Here is a 24,357-nt window from a genome sequence, read left to right as displayed (position 1 = left end):
TGCTCCCGGATGCCGAGAGCGGGGATGGGGGACCCAGGCTGCGGGACGGCGGTGGAGGAACCCCGGAACGCCCGGGGGACGGGGCTGCGGCCGGGCCGGCGGGCTCGGGGGTGCCGCCGGCCCCTCCCGGCGGGGCCGGTGCCCGCAGCGCGGGGCGGAGGGGCGGTGGGCACGGCCCCCTCGCCGCGCCGCCCCCCGCCCGCCCCCAGCGCCTCCCGCGGACGGCGGAGCGCGGCGCGGGGCCGCGGGGCCGGCGCGGGGCGGCGAGCGGCGGCGGGGCGGCCGCAGCCCCCGACGGCAGCGGCGGCGATGCGGCGAGGCGGGGCGGCGGGCGGCGAGGCGGGGCGGCGGGCAGCGCGGCGGGGGCGGCGGGGCTGAGCGCCGGGCGGCCGGGGCTCCTCGGCCCCGGGAGGGGCACCCGCCCGCCCGCCCGGCGCCGCACCCGGCGCCGCACCCGGCTCCGCAGCCGGCACACGGATTTACGGCGCGGACCGCAGCCTCCGGAGCGGCCCGGCAGGTAAGGCACGGCCGGCGGCACCCGGGGGCCTCGCCGTGCCCGCCGCGCATCCCCCCTCATCCGCCGCGCTATCGTCTCGCCGGGCTCCGGACGCGGCACAAGTTTCCCCCGTTGCGGTCCCAGCGGGCACCGGCTCCCCGCTCCTGCCGCCCCCCGATCCCCCGGCGGATGCTGCGGCGATGGGGCTGCTCCGGCTGCGCGCCCCGCCCGCCGCTCGCTCTCCCCCCCGCTCCCCGCTGCGCCCGCAGCCCCGAGCCCCCCGGCCGGACAGCGCCGTGGCCCGGGGTCCCGCTCGGACCGGCCGCAGCGGCGAGGGGCCAGGCGGAGAGCGGGGTCGGCTGCTCGGGCTGCTGCGGGAGAAGGTTCTGTTGCTCTTGGACCAAACTTGGCTTCGGGGAACCTGGCCTCGGGGTGGGAGCCCCGGGAGGGACCGGTGGTACGGGGGAGCCCCGAAGGACATGCCCGGAGCCCGCTGCTGCTCCGGGTGCGGGTGTCTCGCCCCGCGGGGCCCGTCCCGCTCCTGGGGATGCTCCCCGCTAGGCCTCGGCTGGAGGCTGAGCACCGTTTTGGAGCTCGCTTCTCCACAGGGAACGCGGACTCCCTCCAGCCGTGTGGCAGAGCTGAGTGCCGGGAGGCTCGGGATGCTCCCGTTTCCGCCTTGGGAACGCGTTCCCTTCGCAGTCGACCACAGAAAGCGAGTGTGGGAGAGGGGACATAGCCCACGGGAGAGGCAGCACAGCCGGGGACATGAGGAGGGGGTCGGGTTTCCCTGAGAGTGCTGAACACGTTCTGAGCGGGACTTTCCCCCCCTTCCCCGGCCGCGGAGGCGCTGCCCACCGGCAGAGCTGGTGTGCCCCAAGGGCCGGGGGTGCTGCTGGGGGTCCTGCCCTGCCGCTGCCACCGGGTGCGGGTTTTACCGGGGCGCTTCCCTGTGCGTGGAAGATCCCTGTTTGCAGCCTCTTCCCTCTTTTCCCTGCACGGTGGCAGGCTGTCGCCATCGACCGTGCAGACGGGCTGTGCGGCTGAGCTGTGACTTGCCGTGGGCGTGGGGTATCGATCTGTGGCTCTGCCCTGCGGAAGGGAAGGTGTGCTCAGCCCAGCGCATCGCCTGGGGAGCCTGCTCTGTGCTCCTGCTCTGGGGACCTGTTAGATCTGGGGTCCTCCCTCTGGACATGCCGCTGTCACACTTCTCCTTGGGCAGGCGGGCAGCTGGCACGAGGATTTAGGTGTCCCATGGTGGTTTGTGCCGGGAACCTGGCTGGCTCTAGCTGTGAGCCACCTTCATGTGGGCGCCCAGCGGTGCCCAGTCCCAGCAGAATCCCCTGTACACCTCCCAAGCTTGCTGTGCCCCGCGGGTCATGCACAGCTCCTCGGTCTGCCTGGGGCCGCATCCCGGCTGCGGGATGTCTGCCCTGTGGGCATGGACCGCAGGTGGCACCGGGCTTCCCTCAGCTGCCTGTTGTGTGCCTAAGGGTGCCCTGGGTTTATCTGCAAGAACGGATGTGACTATGGGGGTCTGATCGCTGCGTGCAAAAATCCTCCTTCAGAAATCCCCTTCTCCTGAGCATCGCTGACATAAGGTGAAATAAGCACAGATTCTGCAATTTTAGGGCTCTCTACGGGTTTTGCCACAACCAACAGTAGACGGGACTGAATATAAACTGGGTTTTTATGGGTTTCCCTGGGTTTTTACTGTTTCCCAATTCGAAGCTCTTGCTGTCAGAATGAAAACAGATGTTTGGCTGCCTGTTTAAACCAGAAACGCCTCTGGTTAGGACACTAGCAGTTTTAGGATCTCCGGCCCCATCCCCTTAACCTCGGTGGCTTCAAAGGTTGCCTGAGCATAACTGTTCTTAAACTCCTCTGGTTGCTGCCAGAGAGGCATCCCCTGCTCCCATTAAAAAATAATAAAGGGATATGTACAAAAATAATAAAGGGATATGTAAAAAATAATAAAGGGAATATATAAAAACTAATGAAGGGAATATGTACAAAAAGCCGTGCAAATGGTGGAGGAGGGTCTCAGAGCAATGCACTGAGGGAAGTGAGCACGGCTTGGCACAGCAGCTCAGCTGGAGCTCGATCTGGCACCGAGTCCCCAGTGCTGCTTCCCCGTGTCCTGGTGGGGCTCTGGTGCCTTGCTGTGCCCTGCAGGCACTCCAAGGAGCTCTTCAGAGGAGACGCAGAGGCAGCTCTGGGCCCTTGCTTGGAGAGGCTGCAGCAGCAGTGGGGTGAATATCCATCCCAGGAGTGCCGTGCACACACCAACCTGTGAGACAGCCCTGCTCCTTCTGTTAATTGGCTCATGGATCCAGAGAGAGAGAGAGAGGGTGCTTTCCTGTGTCTGCTTCTCTGCCTTAACGAACTGGAGCTTGCTATTTTGCTGTGGGACACCTAAAAGCACAGCCAGTGCACCGGGTTGGAGCTCCTCAGCTTGGTTTTCTTGTAGTTGTTCTGACAGCAATGCTGCCCGGGGGCGGTGCAGGAGGGTCCTGCTGCTGCTGCTGCAGGCTCGGGGTGTGCACAGGGCTACAGAGCAAGGTGGCACTTGCCCAAAAGGCCACGGCAGGGCTCTGCTGAATCCCAGCTCCTGGGGATGCTCCTTTTGCCTGGCCAGCTTGCTGCCAGTGCCCTGACAAGTAGCTTTGTGTATAAATGGGGATTTCTTCAAAACTCCTGGGAGGAGCAGCTGACAACAAATAGCTCAGTGGCAAAAATGTGTGTGTGTGTGTGTGTGGTGTGTGAACTACAGTCTAAACGGGAGAGGGAAAACATCCAGTTACAGAACTAATGCAAATGGAGTTGGCTTTCATCTCTCCCTGCAGCATCCTTTGTGGAAGGCATTTGCATTTCCCCAAAGTCAGTTTGTTACCTATCCTTCAAGCAAATCCAGAGTTAGAGAGCAGAGGAAAGCCTGTTTACAAGGTGTGGGGTGGCTTGCCAAATCTGGAGAGAACTGAACTCAAAATATTTGATAATGAAAAGTCTTATTTTAAGGTAGCAACGCTGAACACAGCAGAGGATGGCACACACAGGCTGCGGTGTGTGCTCCACTGCTGAGTGCAGGGTCGGGGGATCATTCCTGAGCTCCTGCTGCACCAGGTAACCCATCCAGAAGGCTCCTGGGGAGGAGGGGGGGCTCATAAATTCCTCTGACCGCCCCTGGCACAACTCTGAAATGCCGCCGAGATGTGGCATTCCTGCCGGGGCATCCCGGAGCTGTCCAGCATCAGCCTGTTGGGAGTGTGGGAAGGCTCCCGGGGCTCCCAGCAGAGATCCACCAGCCCTGGGGTCTTCAGTGGTGTGGGGGCTCCTGGCTCTGGCAGCTGCAAACAGCTCCAGGGTGGAGTGCTGCCATTCTGGAGGGGCCTCTAGCCCGGAAGACAGAAACAAAACAGGATTTCAGGAGCACTCCAGCAACAGCTATTAGCTATGCTAAAAGGATTACCAGCTCTGCAGGACTCATCAAGTGTTTAAAACATAACTCAAACATCAAAGGCGACTCTTAAAGGCTCACATTTTCACATCAAGTCACTGTGAAAATTTCTATCCAACTTAATTAAAACATTCACTAGGCTCGTTAAAAACATAAAGAGAAAAAACAAAGGCCTTTTTTCCTTAAGTACCAAGCCATTTGAAGAGAGGAGTTTACAGCAAAGTATGTGTATTTCTTTGTTATAGAATCACCTTTGTGCAAGTTTCCTTTCTCTAGATCACTGTGTCTGACTAAGCTCAAGCTCTCCGAAAAGGAAACAAATATGTTGGTATTGTTTTTGTTGTTTTGTTTTTTCCCTGGCTAGGGACCACAGAAGAGAGATGAAAAAGTGAGAAGAGCTTTGTAGAGAAAGTTAGATAAGAGGGTGGGGGAGTGTCAAAACCAGACCTATAATAGGAAACAAGCCACTGAAGTGCTGGTGAAAGTACCTTTTATCTTGAAGGCTCCAAGTGCTGTGCACTGCATTAATACACATAAGAGCTGAAAAGCAGTCGACAACAACTGGCACCACAACCTTTGCTGGCAGCAGAGTCACCCCAGGTGGGTCACAGCTCACTCACCATCAGTCCCTGACTGCCTCTTTGCTTTGTCTGAGCTCATTTTTGGGCCACTCACTCGAAGAAGGACATTGAGGTGCTGGAGCAAATCCAGAGAAGGGCAATAAAGGTGGTGAAGGGTCTGGAGCACACATCTGATGAGGAGTGGCTGAGGGGCTGGGGGACTCAGGCTGGAGAAAGGGAGGCTCACTGGGGACCTTACAGCTCTCTAGGACCACCTGAAAAGAGGCTCTAAAAAGGTGGGAGTTGCCCAGTTCTTCCAGGTAATAAGATAGGGCAAGAGGAAATGGTCTCAAGGTTCACCAGGAGAGATTTGGGATGGATATTAGAGAAAACTTTTTCATAGAAAGGATTGTCAAGAACTGGAACATGCTGCCCAGGGAAGTAGTTGAGTCACCATCCCTGGAGGGATTTAAATGATGTGCCACTTAGGGATGTCATTCAGTGGTGAATTTGGAAGTGCTAGGTTAGTGGTTGGACTCTACAACCTTAGCAGCTTTTTCCAGTCTAAATGATTCTATGATTCTGTGTTTTGGCTGAGGTGGGATGGGATCAGCCCCATCCCAAGCCCCTTCCCATGTGTGCTTGGTCCTGGTCAGCACCACCATCATCTTCCAAGGGCTGTGATTTAATTATCCTTGCCTGTGATGTGTCCTGTCTCAGGGACACTGGGTCATCCCCAGGCTTCAGCATGTGTTCACCCTGACCACTCTCACCCTGCTCAGAGGCCCCAGTTGTTTCCAATGCCCTGGGGAGATGTAAAACAGGTAGTCAGATTCACTCTGCACAAGGAATTATGCCACTGCAATTATGGGTGCATTAAACACAGTATTTAAACTTAGTGAATGATTTTTTGACATTCATAGAGGCCTTGAACATTGTAGGATTTCATCCCATTATGTTAATTTTCTTGGTTTTGATTAATATTGAATCAGCATCCCCAAAAAAGGAATAAATACGTCCTCTCCTTCCTCTTGTTCACATATGAGTTTAATTTCTTCCTCTCCACAGTGTCCTGCCTGGTGCTCGGAAGGGCAGTGCTGAGAAATGCCACGAGGAGAGAGCTGCTCCTGCTGCATCTTCCCAAGGGGATTTGCAGCCTCTCTTCCTTCTTTCCTTCTCACTTGACCATTTTCTCAAGGCAGAATGTAGGACTTGAGCAAAGAGCCTCCCTCCTGTAGGGCCTGAGCAAAGAGCCTCTGTCCTGTAGGACCAGAGCTAAGAGTCTCCTGTAGGAGCTGAGCAAAGAGCCTCCCTCCTGTAGGGCCTGAGCAAAGAGCCTCTGTCCTGTAGGACCAGAGCTAAGAGTCTCCTGTAGGAGCTGAGCAAAGAGCCTCCTGTAGGACCAGAGCAGAGAGCCTCTGTCCTGTAGGAGCTGAGCAAAGAGCCTCCTATAGGGCCTGAGCAAAGAGCCTCCCTCCTGTAGTACCAGAGCAAAGAGCCTCTGTCCTGTAGGACCGGAGCAAAGAGCCTCCTGTAGGACCAGAGCAAAGAGTCTCCTGTAGGGCCTGAGCAAAGAGCCTCCCTCCTAGAGGGCCTGAGCAAAGAGCCTCCCTCCTGTAGGACCAGAGCAAAGAGCCTCCCTCCTGTAGGGCCTGAGCAAAGAGCCTCCCTCCTAGAGGGCCTGAGCAAAGAGCCTCCCTCCTGTAGGGCCTGAGCAAAGAGCCTCCCTCCTGTAACACCTGAGCAAAGAGCCTCCTCCTGTAGGACCAGAGCAAAGAGCCTCCTCCTGTAGGGCCTGAGCAAAGAGCCTCCTGTAGGACCTGGGCAAAGAGCCCCTGTAGGACCAGAGCAAAGAGCCTCCTCCTGTAGGGCCTGAGCAAAGAGCCTCCTGCCCCTGCCACCCTCTGGGCTGGGCCAGCTGGGTCCCCATGGCAGGGACAGCGAGGTGCTGTCACACAGGGCTGGTGCCATGGGAAGGTGTGTGAGCACAGCCTTTATAACCATGTACTCTGTGCACGCTAGGGATGTGAAATGCGGGAATTAGGAGGTAGACAAGGTTTTTCCATCAAGCATTTATAGCACCTTCCTCACCATGTGTCTAGACATAGCTATAAATGAGGGAGAGGGCTATTACCTGGGAATATAACTACTGAAACCAGCCCTGGAGAGCTTGATGCTGTATTTCCAAGGAACTAGGAGATTCCTGATGATGAATGTAACAATATCAAAGGCTATAAACTCACCACAGCTGGGTACTGAGTCAGGGGACACACTTAAAATGTACCTGCCACTTGCAGCTTAGACTCAGCATTAACTGCAGTCTCTTGCCAGCCCTTGGCCATTCCAGGGGCTGCCACTTGCTCACAGATCAGGGTTCAGCCCTGCTGACTCCACCAGCTCCAGTGGCATCATAAAACAGTCCAGTGGTCACCACGATCTGATTTCTCATTGCAGTGTGGACCAGTGGTGGTGTGGAGGAGAGTAGAGGTCATCAGTGGAGCCCGGGCTGTGCAGCTCACTGGGAAACTGCCTTCACACCTGAAAACTTGAGGCAGGAGCTCTGCTGAGTGCCTGGCAGTGCTTGTGTGGGTGGGAAATGCCTGGGAACTCATCCCAGAATGCCCAGTCTCCATCCCAGTCCTTTTGATAATGGTGGGAGAAGTCATACTGCAGAGATCTAATTTTTTTGGATGCAAATTCTGTTCTCTGATCATTGCTTCTGCCACGTCCAGCACAGCAGGGTCTAAGTCTGCCTAAGGCTTTGCCACACTGTGATAGCATCAGCAAAAGTAGTAAAGAAGAGAATGGACTCCCAAAAGTAGTAAAGAAGAGGATGGAAAATTACTGTGAAGCAAACTCCTGACACACTCCTGACAGTGTCCACAGCAAAAGCCCAGGGAATGATTTTGTTCAGCTGAGAGTAACCTACCTACCCTCGTCTGAGTGACTGAGTGGAGTGGCAGGGGATGTCTCTTCTGATCCTTTGGTTGAAATAGAGGATGAAAAAGGGAAGTGAAAGGGTCACACTGGTGGCTGGGACATTTTGGGACCTGCTGGCCCGCAGCTGACCTGCCTTCTCAGGGAGGAGGGGTGAGAAACAGCAGCATGGCAAGTGGTTGGGGCAGGATGCAGGCAGTGGGGGATTTGGGTCAGCACCTTTGTGGCTGCAGGAGATGCTCCCCAAGCTGGGTTTCCTCCTCCAGTTAGGTTTCCTCCTCCAGATTAGCTTTCCTCTGCAGATGTGCACTGTGTCCAGGCCTTGTAAAACCCCTGCAGAGTTTTCTTGTGTTGCACATTCAGGATTAGGAGGCACTTGGGTAACATGGTCCTCTGAGTACCTAAGACCTATTAAAAATTGCTCTCATTGGACTCCACAAACAGTGCCATTGGGAATGCAGCAATGCTTCTGGGATGTGAGTAAATATTGGCCTTGAATGAAGTCATGGATAATGGGAGATAAGTTATCAACAGCTGTTTAACTTAATATTACTTCCATGCAAGATAACACTGAGCTTTTGCAAGAGGTTAATAACCAGATGCAGAATCCATCACTGCAAAATCTATCACAGGCACCTGGCAAAGTGCATCCATAATTTTTCCACTGGAGTGTTATTACAGCTGAAGGAGCGTGGTAGCAAGGAAATGTGCCAGTGGGCCTGGCTCCAGTGGCACCCCAGGTGATGTTGTTGTGGCTCTGTGCAGTGATTGAGGGACAAGAGTGCTTTTCTGTGGGTCCAGCTCCTCCAGACTGAAGGGGCTAGGATGGCATCATTATAGAGCTGTATTAACAAAGCTTTGCTGCTGCTAATCTGGCTTGAATGCCTGTGCTGGGCAGTGCCTGTACTGCACATCCAAGCACAGTGACCATGGAGCAAAGAGTCAAGGAGCACAGGGAGGCATTGATACAGATATTTAGAAGGTGGTGGTGAAGCATGAAGTGTGCATCAGTTGTGGATCACAGGATCACCACAAAAAGGAATGCAGCTGATGCTAATCAAGATTTTAACCCAGACTTATGGGTCTGCATCACCTTAGGTGGCTACTGCTGTCTGGTATGGCTGTTCCAGCCTGATGCTGGAACTGTAATTCCATGGAACTGTAATTCCAAGAACAGGCTGGGAAAGGCCAGAAGCACTCAGGGAGATTGGAAAGGCTCTGCAAGCGAGCAGTGCTTGGCTCTGCAGCCACCAGGCTTCTCTGCAGAAGGACTCCTTCCCAGGCCTGTCCCAAAATGTGGAGCTGGGACTGAGGAGATATCTCAGCCACCTGCCTGTTGCCAGAATGTAGGCCTACCCTGGCTGTTTTAATTCCATTCCTCTCACTTGATCCTGGCCATGGATGCTGTAGGCTTTCAGCATTAAGCTTCACAAGTCAGAGCCCAGGGAAGGGCTGGGGTGGGAGAATGGACCCTGCCTGCTCTCCTCTGCCTGCTGCACCCGCAGGGCTCCCCAGTGCTCTCCCTGATGATCAGGACACGAGGGCACTGTGTCAGTGCCTGGCTGGGACAGGCCTGGCATGGCTCTGAGGACACACATCAGCCTGACTGAGCCCTCAGTGGAGGCTCCTGGCAGTGCTGGGCTGGCTTTCCGTGCCCCTGGCTGCCAGCCCCTGCTTTATCCAGCAGACCACACTGCTGCTCAGCAGAGCTGGCTGCAGATGCTAGGACAGCAGCTTCAGTCCTATTGATCCCTGTGGGGATGATAAGCCCAGATGGAGACCCTTGGGAAATCAGCACAGAATACAAAAATCTGGCTGCAAAGCAGAGTCTGAGACTGTGACAGCTCTGCAGACAAACCCATGTGAGAGTCCAGCTGTGCAGAGCATCCACAGAGAGCTTGCTTTGAATCTGGATTTGGTGCTTGCGATAAGGACCAAAATCTTTGTTGGTTTGCACGAGCCCCTCACACCTTTTCCTTCTCCCAGAGGAAGCATCTGGAAGCAGATCCAGGTCCTTGCATCCATGGAGACAAATCCTCAGCTTCCCTGGGTTCCTCAAGTGGGTTCCTCAGGTTGTGAGGCTGGAGTGAACAAACAGATGAGCACATTGGAAGCATCCAGACTTCTCATGGTCTCAGGGCTAGAAGGGTCAGAGAAACACTCTGGGCTCCCAAAAGAAGCCCCTCTATGTGCCACTGCTGCTCTGGCTGTTGCACAAGCAGATGGGTGTAGCCATGATATTTTCTGAAAAATCCTTTCCTTAGGATTTTTTCTCCTGGGAAGCTGAGAAGCCTCAGGAACAAAATGTAAACAGTGATTATCTGCTGCTGTGGAATGCAACAGGTGCATCTGGGATTGGTCTCATGTTGGATGTTTGTAATTAATGGCCAATCACAGTCCAGCTGTCGGGGCTGTCTCGGTCAGTCACAAGCTTTTGTTATCATTTTTTCTTTTTCTATTCTTAGCTAGCCTTCTGATGAAATCCTTCCTTCTATTCTTTCAGTATAGTTTTAATATAATATATATCATAAAATAATAAATCAAGCCTTCAGAAGCATGGAGTCAACATTCTTGTCTCTTCCCTCATCCTGAGACCCCTGTGAACATGGTCACAGATGGGGATGTGTGTGTTTTCAGGCCATGCCACACTCCTGGTGTTCACTCCCTGCTGGAGCAGCTGGGAGCAGGGGCTGAGTGTGCTGGAGGCCCTCTGGCCTTGCTCACTGCCCAGGTGTTACAGCCCCCGGGAGCTGCTTTTGGGCCAGCACCTTTGAAAGGCTCAGAGCATCACCTGCTTAGGCAAGCACATCTCTGGAGTCTTTAGTAGCTGCAGTTAAGAAGAAAGCTGTGTTACTAATCCTCATATGTAGCTGCTTTTTTCCAGCTCAGGCATTCCAGCTGAACTTTTCCCCCTGTGCTGTTTGCAAACCAGGCAGAGTGCGAGCGTGCCCTCACCCTTCCCACACACAGACACAGCAAGGCAGCAAGCAAATGGCAGGTCCCTGCTTGTCCTCAGCAATTAGCAAAGAGCTCCAGCTGCCACTGCTGCTGCCCTGGGATGACTTTTCTGTTTCCCATGGGCTCATTGCTGCAGCAGCAGCAGAGCCAGGCCATGCGGGTCCGCTTCTTTATAGCCGCACCTCGCCCTCGCCTGTCACTCACACGGCGAGGTCCAGTGGTAGTCTGAAATGAACTTTATTATTAAAGGTCCTGAGTTCCTGAGTTATTAAAGGTAAGACAGCCTGGGCTGACCCTTGTGGACATGTATGCCTGCATTTAAAAAGCAAAGGAAATTCCTGTAGACATGTCAGCAGCACCTCGTGCTGAGGCTGGTCAAGTTCTGTGTCTGAGCAAGTGCTCCCTGCTGTGGATTGTAACCTTGTGATTCTCTTCTAGAGCTGGGTTTTAAGCTCCTGCTGAAGTTTGCCTCTGTGAGCAAGGTCCTGGCTGGCAACAGCTTCCCTGTTTTTTTCCAGGAGAACCTGCTGCATGGTGGCTCTGTGAGCAGCACCTCCCCTTGCCCTCAGTCTCCTGCTACCAGGGGTGCCAATGAAGTTTATGCTGCTGCTACACATCCTTTTCCTGGGAAGCTTCCACATAATTCATTTACCTATGGAGCTACGAGCTCCTGTTTTAAAGCTTTCTTTTAATCAGTTTGCAAAATACCCAGCTTCTTGTTTACTCTTGTGTGAGTTCCCCTTATTTATCTTAAATTTCAGGGAGCATGACTGCTGGTTTTCAGTGTGCAAACCACCCTGGGCTCCCTGGGAATGGGAGCCTCTTCCTTCCACTCCTCCCCATCCCTCTGCAAGGTACAGCAATATAATCACTGGTTTGTTCACTTCTTATTTTCCTGACAAATCAATCTTGTGTTGTCTTTGCTTCCTCCTTTGATTTCTTGGCTTTTCTGATCTTCCCACGTTTTCTGCAGCTACACAACTCATCCAAACTAATAACCAGCACAGTTTTTCCCCTCAGGTAGAACTGTGTGCCCTCATGCCTTGGGCAATGCTTGTGCCTCCCTCACTCAGGGTGGAGGTCATGGTGGGGCTCGTAGCCTCACAATTAATTCTGTCCTCTTGATAAGCAGGCTTTGGCAATGAATCCTTGCAGTCCTACACAGATCTTGTGTCAAATTCACAGGAGTTTCATGAGATTAGCATTGCTTTGAACTCCTTCTTCACGCCCAAGTCTAGCAGGGGGAGTATAGGAAATTTATAGTTGCAAAAGAACTTTGCAAAGTTGCACTACACTCCATTTCCTTGGCAAAGGCAAATAAAACTACGCAGGGAGAAGGGAATAAAGAGTGGAGAAAAATGCTGCAGACATAAAGGGAGAAAATGCTGAATGGGAGGGGAGAACTGACAGCCTTAATGTGGATTTGGGGGGAATTTATAAACCTGAAGCCAAGTAATCACAGAGCGTGGGTAGTTTAGGTGACTGTGGGGACTCATTGCTCTTCATTAACCTCGCAACTGCCTGGGTTCAGGTGTCAACTCAACATCAAACCACAGCTGATCAAAACTTTCTCTGTTTGAAAAATTGTGGAGAAATTGGGTTTTCAAGTGGCTGAATGGGATTTCATGAGGCTCCTGCCTTCCTCAATATTGTTAAATCATTCAACATCAAAAATCTAAAAATGGATATTTGGGCCTGAACACAGTTCTGGGCTGCAGCCAATAAGAGCTGAAAAAATGCTGCTGTGTTTGTTTGTAAGTGAGGAGCCTGTGCTCCATTTTCCCCATGTGCCATGGGGGCTTTGTTGCCCCTGCCTCACAGAGAGCTCAGGCAGGATCCAGGCACTGCCTTGCCCAGAGAGCAACACAGAAAGCAACTTCAGTAATTTCTACAGTGAATAACTGCTTTTTTCCACCTGTATCTCTGGGAACACTCTCCCTGGACCCAGAGGTACAGTGGCGTACATAGGAAAGATGCCATCAAGCTGGAAAATGATTGGGCTGCAGTAACTCTGGGATGAGAGCTGTTTATTTGTTTGGGCCAGAAAATGGAAGCGGGTCTGGAGAGTGAAAGAGGCTTTCCCAGGGTATCCGTGACTTGTCAGGGGCTGAGAGAGATGTGCCATGCAAGCCCTGGCTCTTCTGTTTTATATCTGTGTTGCTGATCTGGAATATAGAAATTACTGCTGGGATGGCAGAGTGTCAGATGAAACAGCCAAGTGAAGCATTGCTTTTGGTGGTTGCTGGGTGAGGAGTGCCCATGTTGAAGAAGTGGTGGAAGCCTGGATGAGCAGCCTGGCTGCAGGAGAAATGCCTGAGTTTGGTGCACAGTGTGTGCTGATGCCACCAAAGCACTCCTGAGCTTTCAGTTCCATGTGGTCTCACACAAAATTCATGGCTGCTGTCCAGCACAAGGGGAGCCCAGCACATTTTGCATTCCATTGGCAGCACAGTGACCTGCTCAGGTCGAGCTGTAGAAGAAACTGGGAGCAGCCAGGCTGCAGGGTTCTTGTAGCATCCTAGAAATTCAGTGGGACCCTTGTCCTGAGTTAAAGAACCCTCCTGAACTTCCAGCCTGGTGCAGCCTGGTGAGCTCTGCCCATCTCCTCCTCTGGGGTATTCTCCAGTGGCTGCTGCTGTAGAGGTTGTAGGCTAATACAAAATCACACCAGTAGCTTCCACTGGTCTCCTGCATCCTTTTATTTGGTTTAAAATCAAGTGTTTGCGAGTCATCACTGCGAATTCATTGTCAGCCGTCTGTCACGCTTAATTGGGTTGTCCTGTAAAATATCTTGCATATAAGTAAATCAAAAAGAGTGGGGCTCATAAAAGGGCCAGTGTGTGGCACATTGATGTTATTTATAGGCTTCTCTGTGGTGCTCATCGCCATGGCAGCTGTGAAGGTCGATGCTGACACTTGTGAGGGAATGCCAGGGATATTTTTAAACAGCCACGTGTATGGAATGAAGCGGTGCTGATGTGTCCCAGTGCAGCTGGGAGCAAGGCTGCAGTGTCCTGCAGGGAGCCCCCAGCCCCAGGACCGCAGCAGGAGGGCAAGGAGCCATGGCAGGTGAAAGCAGCTCTGTGGGCTAAGGCTGCTGGGGTTGTAGAGCCCACAGCTCCAGTGCCCCGGGTGCTGCATCCTGGCATCTCCTTGGAAAAGTGTGCAACAAGCCAAAGGGGAGAAAAGTACTCACATGGCAGAGGCTGGAGATCCCTTCATCCCTTTTCTCCTCTTCAGGATGAAGCCCTCACGTACCAGCCTGTTTTTCATACCTTTCTGTTGAATTATACTGAAGCCACTGGTGATTGCTCCACAAGTATCCAATAGAAGCTTACTTTCTACAGCTGGCTTTTTTTGATAACATTCTTTCTTCTTAAAAAGCAAACAAAAGCAGCATGTCCTCATGTCAGTTCTATAACTGGCACATAAAAAGCCTTCCTCAGCCACATCCAAGCAGAGCTGGTTTGAGCATCTGCACCTCAGTTTCCACCTGGAAAGAAGCCTCTTGCAAACCCTTCACTGTCCCAGCAGCATTGCTGTCTCCAGCAGCAGTGCTCCAAAATGACTCTCAGGGGGATGCATAACAAACCCTCAGTGTGTCCTTTTATGACAAAACTACCTGGTCTCTCAGCTGGAGGACCACAGTTCCTGCAAAAACCTGGCCAGGCTCTCTCAGTGAGTACACCTTCATCTTCTCACTTGCATCAGGCTGTCACAGCTCAGCCCTGACCTGAGGAATCCAGGGCTTAGCCAGTCCTTTGTGAATCTCTGCCCACCTGAGAAAGGCTTTCTATAAACCTATACCATCCTTCTACTGAGCTAACTGTGACTCTCCCATCTGCAGATGGGCTTTTTTTCTCTGAGGATGAGCAGAGGTCTCTGGAAGGGACCTGGTGCACACTGTGCCTTTCCTGTCACCCCTGGTCCTCTGCAGCAGAAACCCAACTGTGCCTGTTTTCCCCTCCTGTGCAGATAAGCAGGTGCTTCTTCCCACCCTGTTCTCGTCTCCTCTCCTTGCTCCCCAGGGCAGCCTCAGTTCCCTGGCTGCTGTTAGCGATGGACCTTTTGTTCCCATGAGATCAACGCTGTGTCCCTGCCACCCCTGGGCTCTAACTGCTCCCCCACAGTGCGGGGAGGCTCCTCAGGAAAGTCCCAGGGGCCATAAAAGTCATTATTTAACATTATTTACCTGTTGATGGCAGCTATTTCTATGGCTGTGGGAGCACAGGGCCCTCATGCCCATGTCTGTAAGCATTCAATTCATGCTTTCTTCACAACAGCAAACTGCCTTTGCCAAAGCCATTTGGTTAAACAGTTGCAGTAAACAAACTCACTGGATTTTTTTTTCCTGGGGCTGTCCTGGGGTTTATGCAAGCACTCCACTAACATTTACTGTCCTGGCATCCACTGTTAGTCCCACAGACACCTGCTTGGGAAATGAGTCCACATGGGCAGTGGGAGTGAGGGAGTTGGTGTGATGCTTTCCCTGCCTCCTACAACTCCATTCAAGAGCTCTTCTTGCAGAGCAAATACATGGGGTCTCTTTTTGCTCTAAGACTGATATGGTTATTAAGCTTTCTGCAGTGGAGAAAAGATTGCAAGGCAATTCAGCTCGCTGGGTCATGAATCCATGTAGATGTTGTGAATGGAAATGATATGCATGTGCCCTGGGCTTTGCCCAATCATACCAAGCAGTAATATAAGTCAGGATGAAAATAAATCTTAATACCAACATGCCCTACATGAAGCAAATACTTATTTTACATAAAACCTAATTTTAGCACGTCAAGACTGTAGCCAATCCACTTTGTCTCACCATGACTTAGCATAATGACATACATATAGGTATGAATATATAGATTTGTAAACACGCTCTTTCCCCCTCCCTATGTTTTAGCTGAATGTGAGAACCCCAAGAGGCAGAACTTGCTGTCTCAGTGAGGAATCTCTGCACACTCACAGCTCTTTTCTCCCTTGCCTGGGCATGGGGAAGGCAGCACGGGCACCCATGTTATGCACAGAGTGATTTCTTTGAGCAGCAGCAGCTAAGAAATGCCAAAGCATGGCTGTAATGCTGACTGGGATCAACAGGGTAGAATGAAATGCTGATGGGTGTCAGGCCCTGGGGATGCTGGCAGGGGATGCTGCCTGCAGCCCTGCCTCCCACAGCTGGCCCCACTGTAGTGATCTCAGTGCTGGCAAAAGAGCAGCATCAAAATGCTCTTCAGCATGGGATTCATCAGTGTGCATGCTCTTTGTCTGGTACCTATGGAGAGAATGCCAGAGGTTGTGAGGGAATGCCCTGAGGGAGTCATGATATGCTCAGGTTTTCCAAGTGCTTTGGAAAAAGGAGTGGTGAGCTTTGCTTTTCAGAAAAAACCCCAGAAGTCCTTTCTGGCATTATGCTTTCCTGCATCCTCCCCGTGCGGTGTCAGAGCTGGTTTATGCAGCTATATTAACTTTCACTTCACCTTTCTGTGCTGCTTCCTTCCCCTGCACACTTTGTCCTAGGAAGATCCCAGGCTGCTCCAGCAGGTCTGGTTTCTCAGAAGAGTTTGGATGTGCAGCAGCAGGGCCGTGTCAGGAGGAGCCTGTCTCCTTCCTTCCCCACCATGGAGTGATTCCCAGTGCTCTGTGCCAGCCTGAGGGCACCCCACAACCACAGCCATGCTGGGGCTCACACAGCTGCTCCCCATGGTGCTTCTGCCTGCCCAACTCCTCTGGGATGTGGCTGTGGGGCTGGTGGCCCCCAGGGCTGCAGCAGGAGCCCTGTGATCCCTTCTCCTGGGAAGGCACAGGCAGGAGCGCGGCCGCGGGAGGATTTTGGCTTGCACCGGCAGCCAGCGAGGAGTGTCTGGCACTGGTGGCTGGAGACAGGCTCTGCCTGTGAGCCAAGCCAGGCTGGCAGCTGGGGAGCCAAAAGCAAAGTGAAAGGCACGGCTTTGGATCCCTTTGTAGACTTCTGCCTTGATGGTGAAGCCGCTCATGGCATGCCTGTCGTGGGGAGCACACGCTTGGGAGCAGCCAATGGTGCTTTTGTGGGGCCATGGTGGTGAGGAGCAGCTCTGGAGAAGCAAAAACCCTCAGGAATGTGTAGGGGGGTGTGGATCCTCACAAGCTGCAGGGGAGGAGCTGGGCTGGGACTCTGCTGCCTTCCTGGTGAGGGGGAAAGGGAGTCACAGCCACCCTGAAAGGAGAAGATAGGTGCTGGTGCTGGGAAGGTGCAGCCCTACCTCCCCAGCGGAGCAGCAGAGCAGGTACAGCAGATGAAATGACCTGCTGCTCTCTCCTTATTAAAAAAAAATAGTGTTTGCTGGCAGCACTACAGATCTGACACCTTGATCCACTGAAATGTTCTCAAAATATAAATCAGGAGGAAGCGATCCAAGCCCCCTGTGCAGGGAGAGTTTCTCCTCCTGCTGCTGCCCTCTCCCAGGGCAGGAGAGCCCTGGTACCCCATGGCAGGTGGGTGTGGATGGGGGCTCCCACCACGGCACCAGTTTGTGGGGAGGTTTGACTGGGTGATGCATCACTGAGCCCATCCCTTCTGGCTCAGCCCCAGCAGTTCTGGAAGGAGAAACTGATTGTGATTTAAAGGTGTCAGAATCAGGAAATCCATCATGTCCCTCGCTAATCTGCTGCTGTGATTGATTACCCTCACCATTAACTGCCCGTTACAGACACACACCTTATTTCCAGCCTAAATTGGTCCCTGGGCATGGCAGGACGGCACAGTGATGCATGGAGGAGTGTGCAGGGGCTGAGTGGCCCTGGGCCAGCACAGGCTGAAGGCACAGATATGCACTGCCAGCACCCAGAGGCCCCCCCAGAGGAACAGGGGGACAGGAGTCCCCACGATGGATCCCCCAGAGCAGCTGGGGTCGGGATCCCTGCCCAAGGGCTTGGGGACATTGCAAAGGAGGTGGGATGAGGGATGGCACCCTGCCCTAGCCTCCCCAGGACCAGATCACAGCGCAGTACATCGTGTACTGGTCCCCTTCCCATGCAGAAGGATCTTCCAGCAAAGGAGTGGGAAGAGTCTTGCTTTGCTCTCAGCTAAATTGTGCAGTAAATTAAGCCTGATCTGCATGAAATTTCCTCTGCATGTATGTTCCAGGGTGAGCCTGGGAACAGGTTTTATCCAAATTCTCCTGCCTTTTGTCTTTAATTTAAAAAGTTAGAATCTCCTGTAATTGCCTCTGTGCTCATGGAGAATTGGGTAATACTAAGAAACCCTCTGGTGGCTAATTGAATGCCTTATAAATGTTCTGACTGTAAGCAAAATTCTCTGTCTTACATTATAAAGATATTTAGGTCCCATTCTGTAGTAGGGTGATAATTTTATGAGGGATTTTCATATCTTTTGGATGCAATATGGGATGGATCATTACCTTTTTTTACACTTAATTGCTTTTATCATCCAGAAATATTCAGTGCTTAATGATAATAAAGAGCCTCTGCTAAGGAGGCCAAACACCAAGTGTGTTATTGCCAGAGCACAACTCCTTGGTGTGGCATTTCATGTGCCACCCACCCTTGGGGAGAGAGGGCTGCTCACCCCAAACCCCCCAGCAGGGAAGAGCAAGGCCAGAGCCCTGTGAACCAGGAATTGTCTTGTTTTCCATGCATCCATGTCCTCTGCCTTTCTGGTACCTTACCCATGGCAGCCAGAGCATGGAGGATGCTCCTGCAGCAGGTGGGGATGGGGAGGCTGAGCTGCCTGCTGCAGGCTCCAGGCTCCAAGAGAGCACTGGGAACAGACCCTGCTTCTCTGGAATCTGCTTGAGAGAGGGAAATTTGCTGCTCCTCAGGCAGCCAGGCTGCCTGCTGGGCCAGGCTGGCACCTCGCTGCCAGCTTTGCTCCTCAGAGGCAGGGTTACAAAACCAGGTCCAGATGTTTGCTTGCTGTGTTGCCTGTGGCTCTTCCAGGAATGCATTTTTCAATGGCCTTCTACAGCTCTTAATTAAAAGAGCAGTCACATAATTTATTAATTACTTATTAACCCTTTATAGCCACTACAAGTCCATCACAGACGTCGGTGGTGTCCTACTGATGCTCATCAGCAGCCATTGTAATTGATGGATTTAAGCAATCTGCTGACCTGTTGGGCTCGGCAACAATTGATTAACTATTCATTAAAACATCTAGAAATTATTTATGAACCTTTTATAAACTATTTATAAGTGAGCAGGGACAGATTTATTCATTACTGTGTTATGGGCTTGCAGCAAAGGGATGGAAGGAGCTCCAAGCTGAGATTCCAGCAGCCCAGCTCCAGGCAGCAGGAAACATGCCCAATGTCACAGGAAAGCCTTTGTCACTCCACACATTTCTCCAGATTACACTGGCTTCCTGCAGGCCCCATGGGGGGTCAAGTTCTCTGATAGATGTGGGTCATTCTCCCAAGGATCAGAAATAACACAGAATGGAGAATTTTCTGCTTTTCTGCAGAGTCAGGTAGTTTAGCTAAGTAGGGGCTGGCGAGAATCCAGTAGCAGCTTTTTAATACACTGTTGGGCTAAACTTAGAGGAGAGGATGAGCAGGCTTGTGTGATGCTTTGCTTCTAGTGGCATAGGATTAAATTACCATCCCATTTTACTTCATATTAGTATGCAGGGATAGAGAGAGAGAAAGGCAGCAGCTGCCAGCAAAACCCTGTTGGCTGCTGGGTGCTCTCAGGCAATGAGCTGGTTTCTGGGTAAATTGGGGATGCAGTGTAAGAGTCAGGTTCAGAGCCCAGAGCTGATTGGTTCATTTTTGGGGTTTTTTTCCAGCTTGATAATGAAAAAACAAAAATCTGCTTTCTATTACTTTCAGTGCAGTAGAGGAAGGGAAGGTGGATTGGCCTTGCTCAGCTTAGACTTCATGAATCATTTCCATATTCCTGATCTGTAGTGTTTGTACCAAAAATGGAGACTTTTCCAGGGACTGCCCAAAATGAGTAATGCAGTTCCTTGCTGCAGGATCCCAAAACACTCACTGCTGCTGGGGGTTATCTCCAGCCCACAGAAACGTGCATGGCTTGGCACTGAGGAGCCTCCCTGTCTCTGGAGCTCACCCTCACCAAAGAGAAGCTGCAGGTGTCAGCTCTGCATGTGCTGACTCAAGAAATGACACCTATGCTGGGATCTCACTGGAGTATTTTTGGGGTTCCCGGACAGAGGAGGAAGGAATGAATCTGACTCCATGTTCTTAGAAGGCTGATTTATTACTTCGTGATATTATATTAAAGAATGCTATACTAAAACTATACTAAAGAATACAGAAAGGATACTTACAGAAGGCTTAACAAGATACTAATCAAAAACCTGTGACTCTCCAGAGTCCTGACACAGCTGGACTGTGATTGGTCATTAAGTAAAAACAATTCACACGTTGAATAAACAATCTCCAACCACGTTCCAAACCAGCAAAACACAGGAGAAGCAATCAGATAATTATTGTTTTCATTTTTCTCTGAGGCTTCTCAGCTTCCCAGGAGAGAAATCCTGGCAAAGGGATTTTTCAGAAAATATGATGGTGATGTGTCAGCATCCAGGATCCCTTCCTACAGGCTGTCCCTAACCCTGCCGACAGCAGATGCTGTCCAGCAGGACACAGGGATAACTAATGGCTTATTCCCAGGAGCTGGGGGTTGGTGTGGCAGGTCTGTCAGCTGGCAGGGAGGGACAGATGTGCCCTGTGTTTCTTGTACAAGGTTCCTTCTCTCCCTCCTGCTTCTCTGCATTGTCCCCCTGCTGATGGTGCTCAGCTGGCTGCTGAAGGCCGAGCTGTATAGGAGCCACAGGGCTGGCTTGCTGCTCAGCACAGGAGGGGAATCCCAGCACTAGCAGCAATCTCAAGTGGCAGATTTGTGTGGTGAGGAATGGTTAGCTGTGTTTCAAGCCCTTGTTTGGATTTACAGAAGGGGGGTGTTTACACACGTGTAATTCATTCAAAAAAGCTGTATATAGTTACTATTTAAGCATAAACTGGAGTAATTCAGCATTGCACTGTGTGTGTCCTAATCAGTTTGAAGCTGAGCTGAGATCAAATTAGTGCAAGGCTGAATCTGGCTGTGCTCTCCCCATCCTGCCATAGCCCAGGCCCCGAGGCTTACAGAGTGTCCTGCAGGGCACAGCTCACACAAATATCATGCAGAATTTCACTTGTGTTCCACCTCAGAGGAGAGAAAAGCCATCTCTCTGTGGTCTCTCCTACAAGTGTACTTGAGCTGTTTTGGAGTGCAACACAAAGAAATCAGCTTTCTGTGGGAAGGGAATACAAAGATGTGCCCAAAGAGCCATAGGTGTCTCAGTATTCTTGTAGGAACACTCAAACCAGGGTGCTCCTCATTCCCCCAGGACCAGGGAGCTTTGGAGGCTCAGAGGATCCCCTGCCCCAGCCACAAGGCAGGGCTGAGCACTGGAGAGGGGTTGTACCCCCCCAGCTCACACTGCAAGCTGGAGCTGCCCTCACTTCTTGTGGGCAAACCAGTCCCAGAGGTGGAAAGTATGTCCTGCCTGGGCCAGCTCACCTGGCAGGACATCACTGTGCCTCTGGCAGGACATCAGGGTTTGGTGATGTGGTCAGAAACCCCCAGCTGGCCCCACAGACAAGGGGCACAGCCTCCAGCTCCAGCCCATCCCACAGGAGCAGGGGGATACCTGTGACACACAATGGGGCCAGCAAGAGGTGTTTGGAAAGAAGGGATTCAGGGGGCTCTGGAGGATACAGCACAAGGTGAAAGCAGGGTCCCAGCACCCCTACAGCAGTGCCCTGGTGGTGGGCTTTGCTTGGCTGGGGAGTGGGACAGCTCCATCCCAAAAGCAGAGCTTCCCCTGGCAGGGCTTCCCCTGCAGAGCATCCAGGCCCCAGCCATGCTGAGGAGCCCCACAACAGGAACACTGTCACCCCCAGACTGGGGCACCCTCAAACAACCCAGGAGCAAACCACCCAGCTTGCATTCTCCATCCACTTGGTTAAGCAAAGCTGAAATAACAGAAATCACATTGGAATCAGTCCTTGGGGGGCTAGAGATGCTCCAAGTCCGGAGAGAGCAGAGAGCTGCTGGTGCTTGCTCTGGAAGAGCATGTTCATGCTGCAGAGCTGTTCCAGCTGCACAGCCCTCAGCTCTGTTTCCAAGGTGGGAACACCTGGCAATGGGTTTGTGGTGAGCTCAGTCCTTGGCCAGTGCCTGCACCCTGCCCCAGCCAGCCCAGAGGGGCCAGCCAGGCACTGGGGCAGGACCAGGGGCTGGAGGATTCCCCTCTCAGCTGCACAATTCCTGCTGCACCCCACAGACCACAGAAATTTATGATTTTCTGTCCCTTATTTGGCCTCTGTGCCTATTCCCAGCCCCTCTGGGCTCGCAGAGGATGTGGGGATGCCCCTGCAGGGAGGAGCTGAGCCTGCTGGTGGCTACAAGGTGCAGGCATGATGTGGCACTGTGGCACAATTGGCTACCTAATTACAGAGCAATTAAGCACCCAGAGCGGGGCCATCCTTCCCTGAGGCAAATCTGTAAATACAGGGAAGAGCTGTAATGCACAGGGACACAGCAGAGCCCCCCTGGAGGAGTGGTGGTGGAGGATCCCCCGGGTCTCACCTGCTTCCAGGGGGACCTGGGCCTCCAGGAATCCTGAGGAGAAATGGTTGCTGCCTCATGAGGCCACGGGGATGCCATGGGAGGGATCCCAGCCAGAGGGTGGGAAAGGCTGGGGCTGAGCAGGGGTGGGAGAGGAAAATGATGGTGCAAAAATCAGTGTGAGATGTTGGCATGGTGCTTGGGGAGGGCTTCCAGAAGCAGTTTCAGAATGCAAATTAAAATAGCAGCTGATGGCAGCTGCTCTCACTGTGCCTCTGCAGCCAGGTGAGGTTTTTACCAGCCCAGCAGTGACCCTGACTGCCACAGCCGCCAGTCCCCACCAGTCTCCCCCTGTCCCCCCCAGCCTCCCCCAGCCTCCCCAAATTTCACCACTTCCTTAGCTGGGATTCAGTACTGCCTATTTGGTACAGGAGGGATGCTCTGCAAACATCAGCTTTCCCGTGCCTCATGCAGTTGAAAATGCAGTGAGAAACACCTGCCATTTCCCACATTTCATGTTTGCCACCATCATAGTTTCTGAAAAATCCTCTTTGCCCAGGATTCGTCTCCTGGGAAGCTGTGAAGCCTCAGAGAAAAAGGAAAACAATAATTGTCTGATTTGCTTCTCCTGTGTTTTGCTGCTTTGGAATGTGGTTTGGACATTGTTTACCAACAATGTTTGATTGGTTTCATGTGAATTGTTTTAACTCAATGACCAATCATGGTCAGGCTGTGTCAGGACTCCGGAGAGTCACGGGTTTTTCATTATTATCTTGTTTAGCCTTCTGTCTGTATCCTTTCTGTTTTCTTTAGTTTAGTTTTAGTGTAGTATTCTTTAATATAATATAATATCACAAAATAATAAATTATCCTTCTGAGAACATGGAGTCAGATTCATCATTTCCTTCCCTCATCTGGAGACACCGAAAATACCACACATGTTCTCTCTGGAAAACTGGGAAATGTCTGCTCCACTCCACACTTCATCCTCCTTTCCCAGGCAAGAGATTCCCTCCCAGTGAGGGAGAATATGTGTGATGACTCTGTGGCCATTGGTGGATAGAAAGGGGTTTTATTGTTCTTCACTTTGTTTGGCATCAATTGGGAGTGATGTGTGAATCCTCTTCCCCCGGATCTGTGTTTTCTAGCAAACCACATTCATTGTTCCTGAAAAGTCCAAGCCATCTGCTACTTCAAATGCAATCTAAAGTTATCAGCAGAGGGGAGGGAAGGAGGAAGGTAAAATCACCCCAGAGAGAAAGGAAATATTTCTGAGGCTGAACAAAGCATCCCAGGATTACTCCTAGCCACTCTATGTAGTTGTTTTATTTTGCTCAAAACCCCAAGTGCAAATAATTTAAATGACTGCCAAACAGAAATAATTTATATTGGATTTTCAGCCTGTCTGCCAGACCAAAACTAACTTGTCATTCTGACACCCCTAAGCAGTGCCAGGGAGGAGAGATGCTCTCTGTGCTGCCCTGGGGATGCCCCAAACCCCACCTGTGATGCACTCACAGCCCCGTGGCTGTCACCTAGAGCTGGGGATGCCCTCATTGGCATGGGCTGCTGGGGCTGTTCCCAGGTGTCATGGCCTGACTGCTTGGCTGGGATCAGCAGCAGGAGAGCTTCCCATGCATATTTTGATTTCAAATGCTGGAAAAAAGAATGAAAAATTAGTCCGTTCTGAGCATGTTTAGAAAGGAATGACTTCAAAAATTAACAATTCAGGGCAAGTCTCATTTTTCAAAAGATGCTTCTAAATTAGCCATTTTGGGTCAGTCTCCATCTCTTATCCTCTGAATATCCCTTGTCCCTTCCATTTCATGGAGGGGAAGAAAACAGCAGCTCCTCACTCTCAAACAGCATCTTTTAGCAGCTGGCTAAGCTGCAAAATGGATTAGCTTTGCCTTACAGCTCTGTACACAGCAATTTCAGGCTTGCACAAGAGTTGCATAGCCTTTCCAAGCAAAACACTCCCCGTGAAGCCCCTTCTGGGGATGCCAGGAGATGGAAATGAGCCTGTGGGGCAGCAGCATGCTGGGGAGCAGGGATGGAGAAGGCCAGGAGGTGGGAGATCTGCTCCCACATACAGAGCCAGCACTGCATGGGGGTAGGGCACATTTTCCTGTCATCAGGAATGAGGAGGGAAGGAGTCAGCCCAAAGCCTGGTGAGGACCCTGGTGCTGGGAGCCTGGATCTGGGGTTGAGGAGATGGGCAGAGCCCTTGGGTCAGCATCTCCTCCAGCCCCAGGCAGCTGCAGCTGTGGGGACAGGGGTGTTGGAGGGCTGGTGGCAGGTCCCCACAGGGGACCCCGTGGCACAGCAGTGACACTGGCACAGGGGCTTTTCCAGCCCAGCAGTGGGTGAGAGCAGGG

General features: G+C 52.2%; 1 protein-coding gene across 1 annotated transcript in view; it reads left to right on the top strand.

Moving 5' to 3' along the window:
* Window positions 1–208: 208 nt before the first annotated feature.
* The window catches only part of TMEM121 (transmembrane protein 121), a 36,941-nt gene continuing 12,792 nt past the window's right edge, over window positions 209–24,357 (top strand). Inside the window, exon 1 of the mRNA XM_077181892.1 lies at window positions 209–517. The gene's annotated coding sequence lies outside the window, so the exon portion shown is untranslated. The remainder of the gene's footprint in view (window positions 518–24,357) is intronic.

Source organism: Agelaius phoeniceus, chromosome 8 (assembly GCF_051311805.1).
Source record: "Agelaius phoeniceus isolate bAgePho1 chromosome 8, bAgePho1.hap1, whole genome shotgun sequence".
Taxonomy (NCBI): domain Eukaryota; kingdom Metazoa; phylum Chordata; class Aves; order Passeriformes; family Icteridae; genus Agelaius; species Agelaius phoeniceus.
Note: the sequence above shows the minus strand (reverse complement) of the source record. Positions and strands in the feature narration are given on the sequence as shown.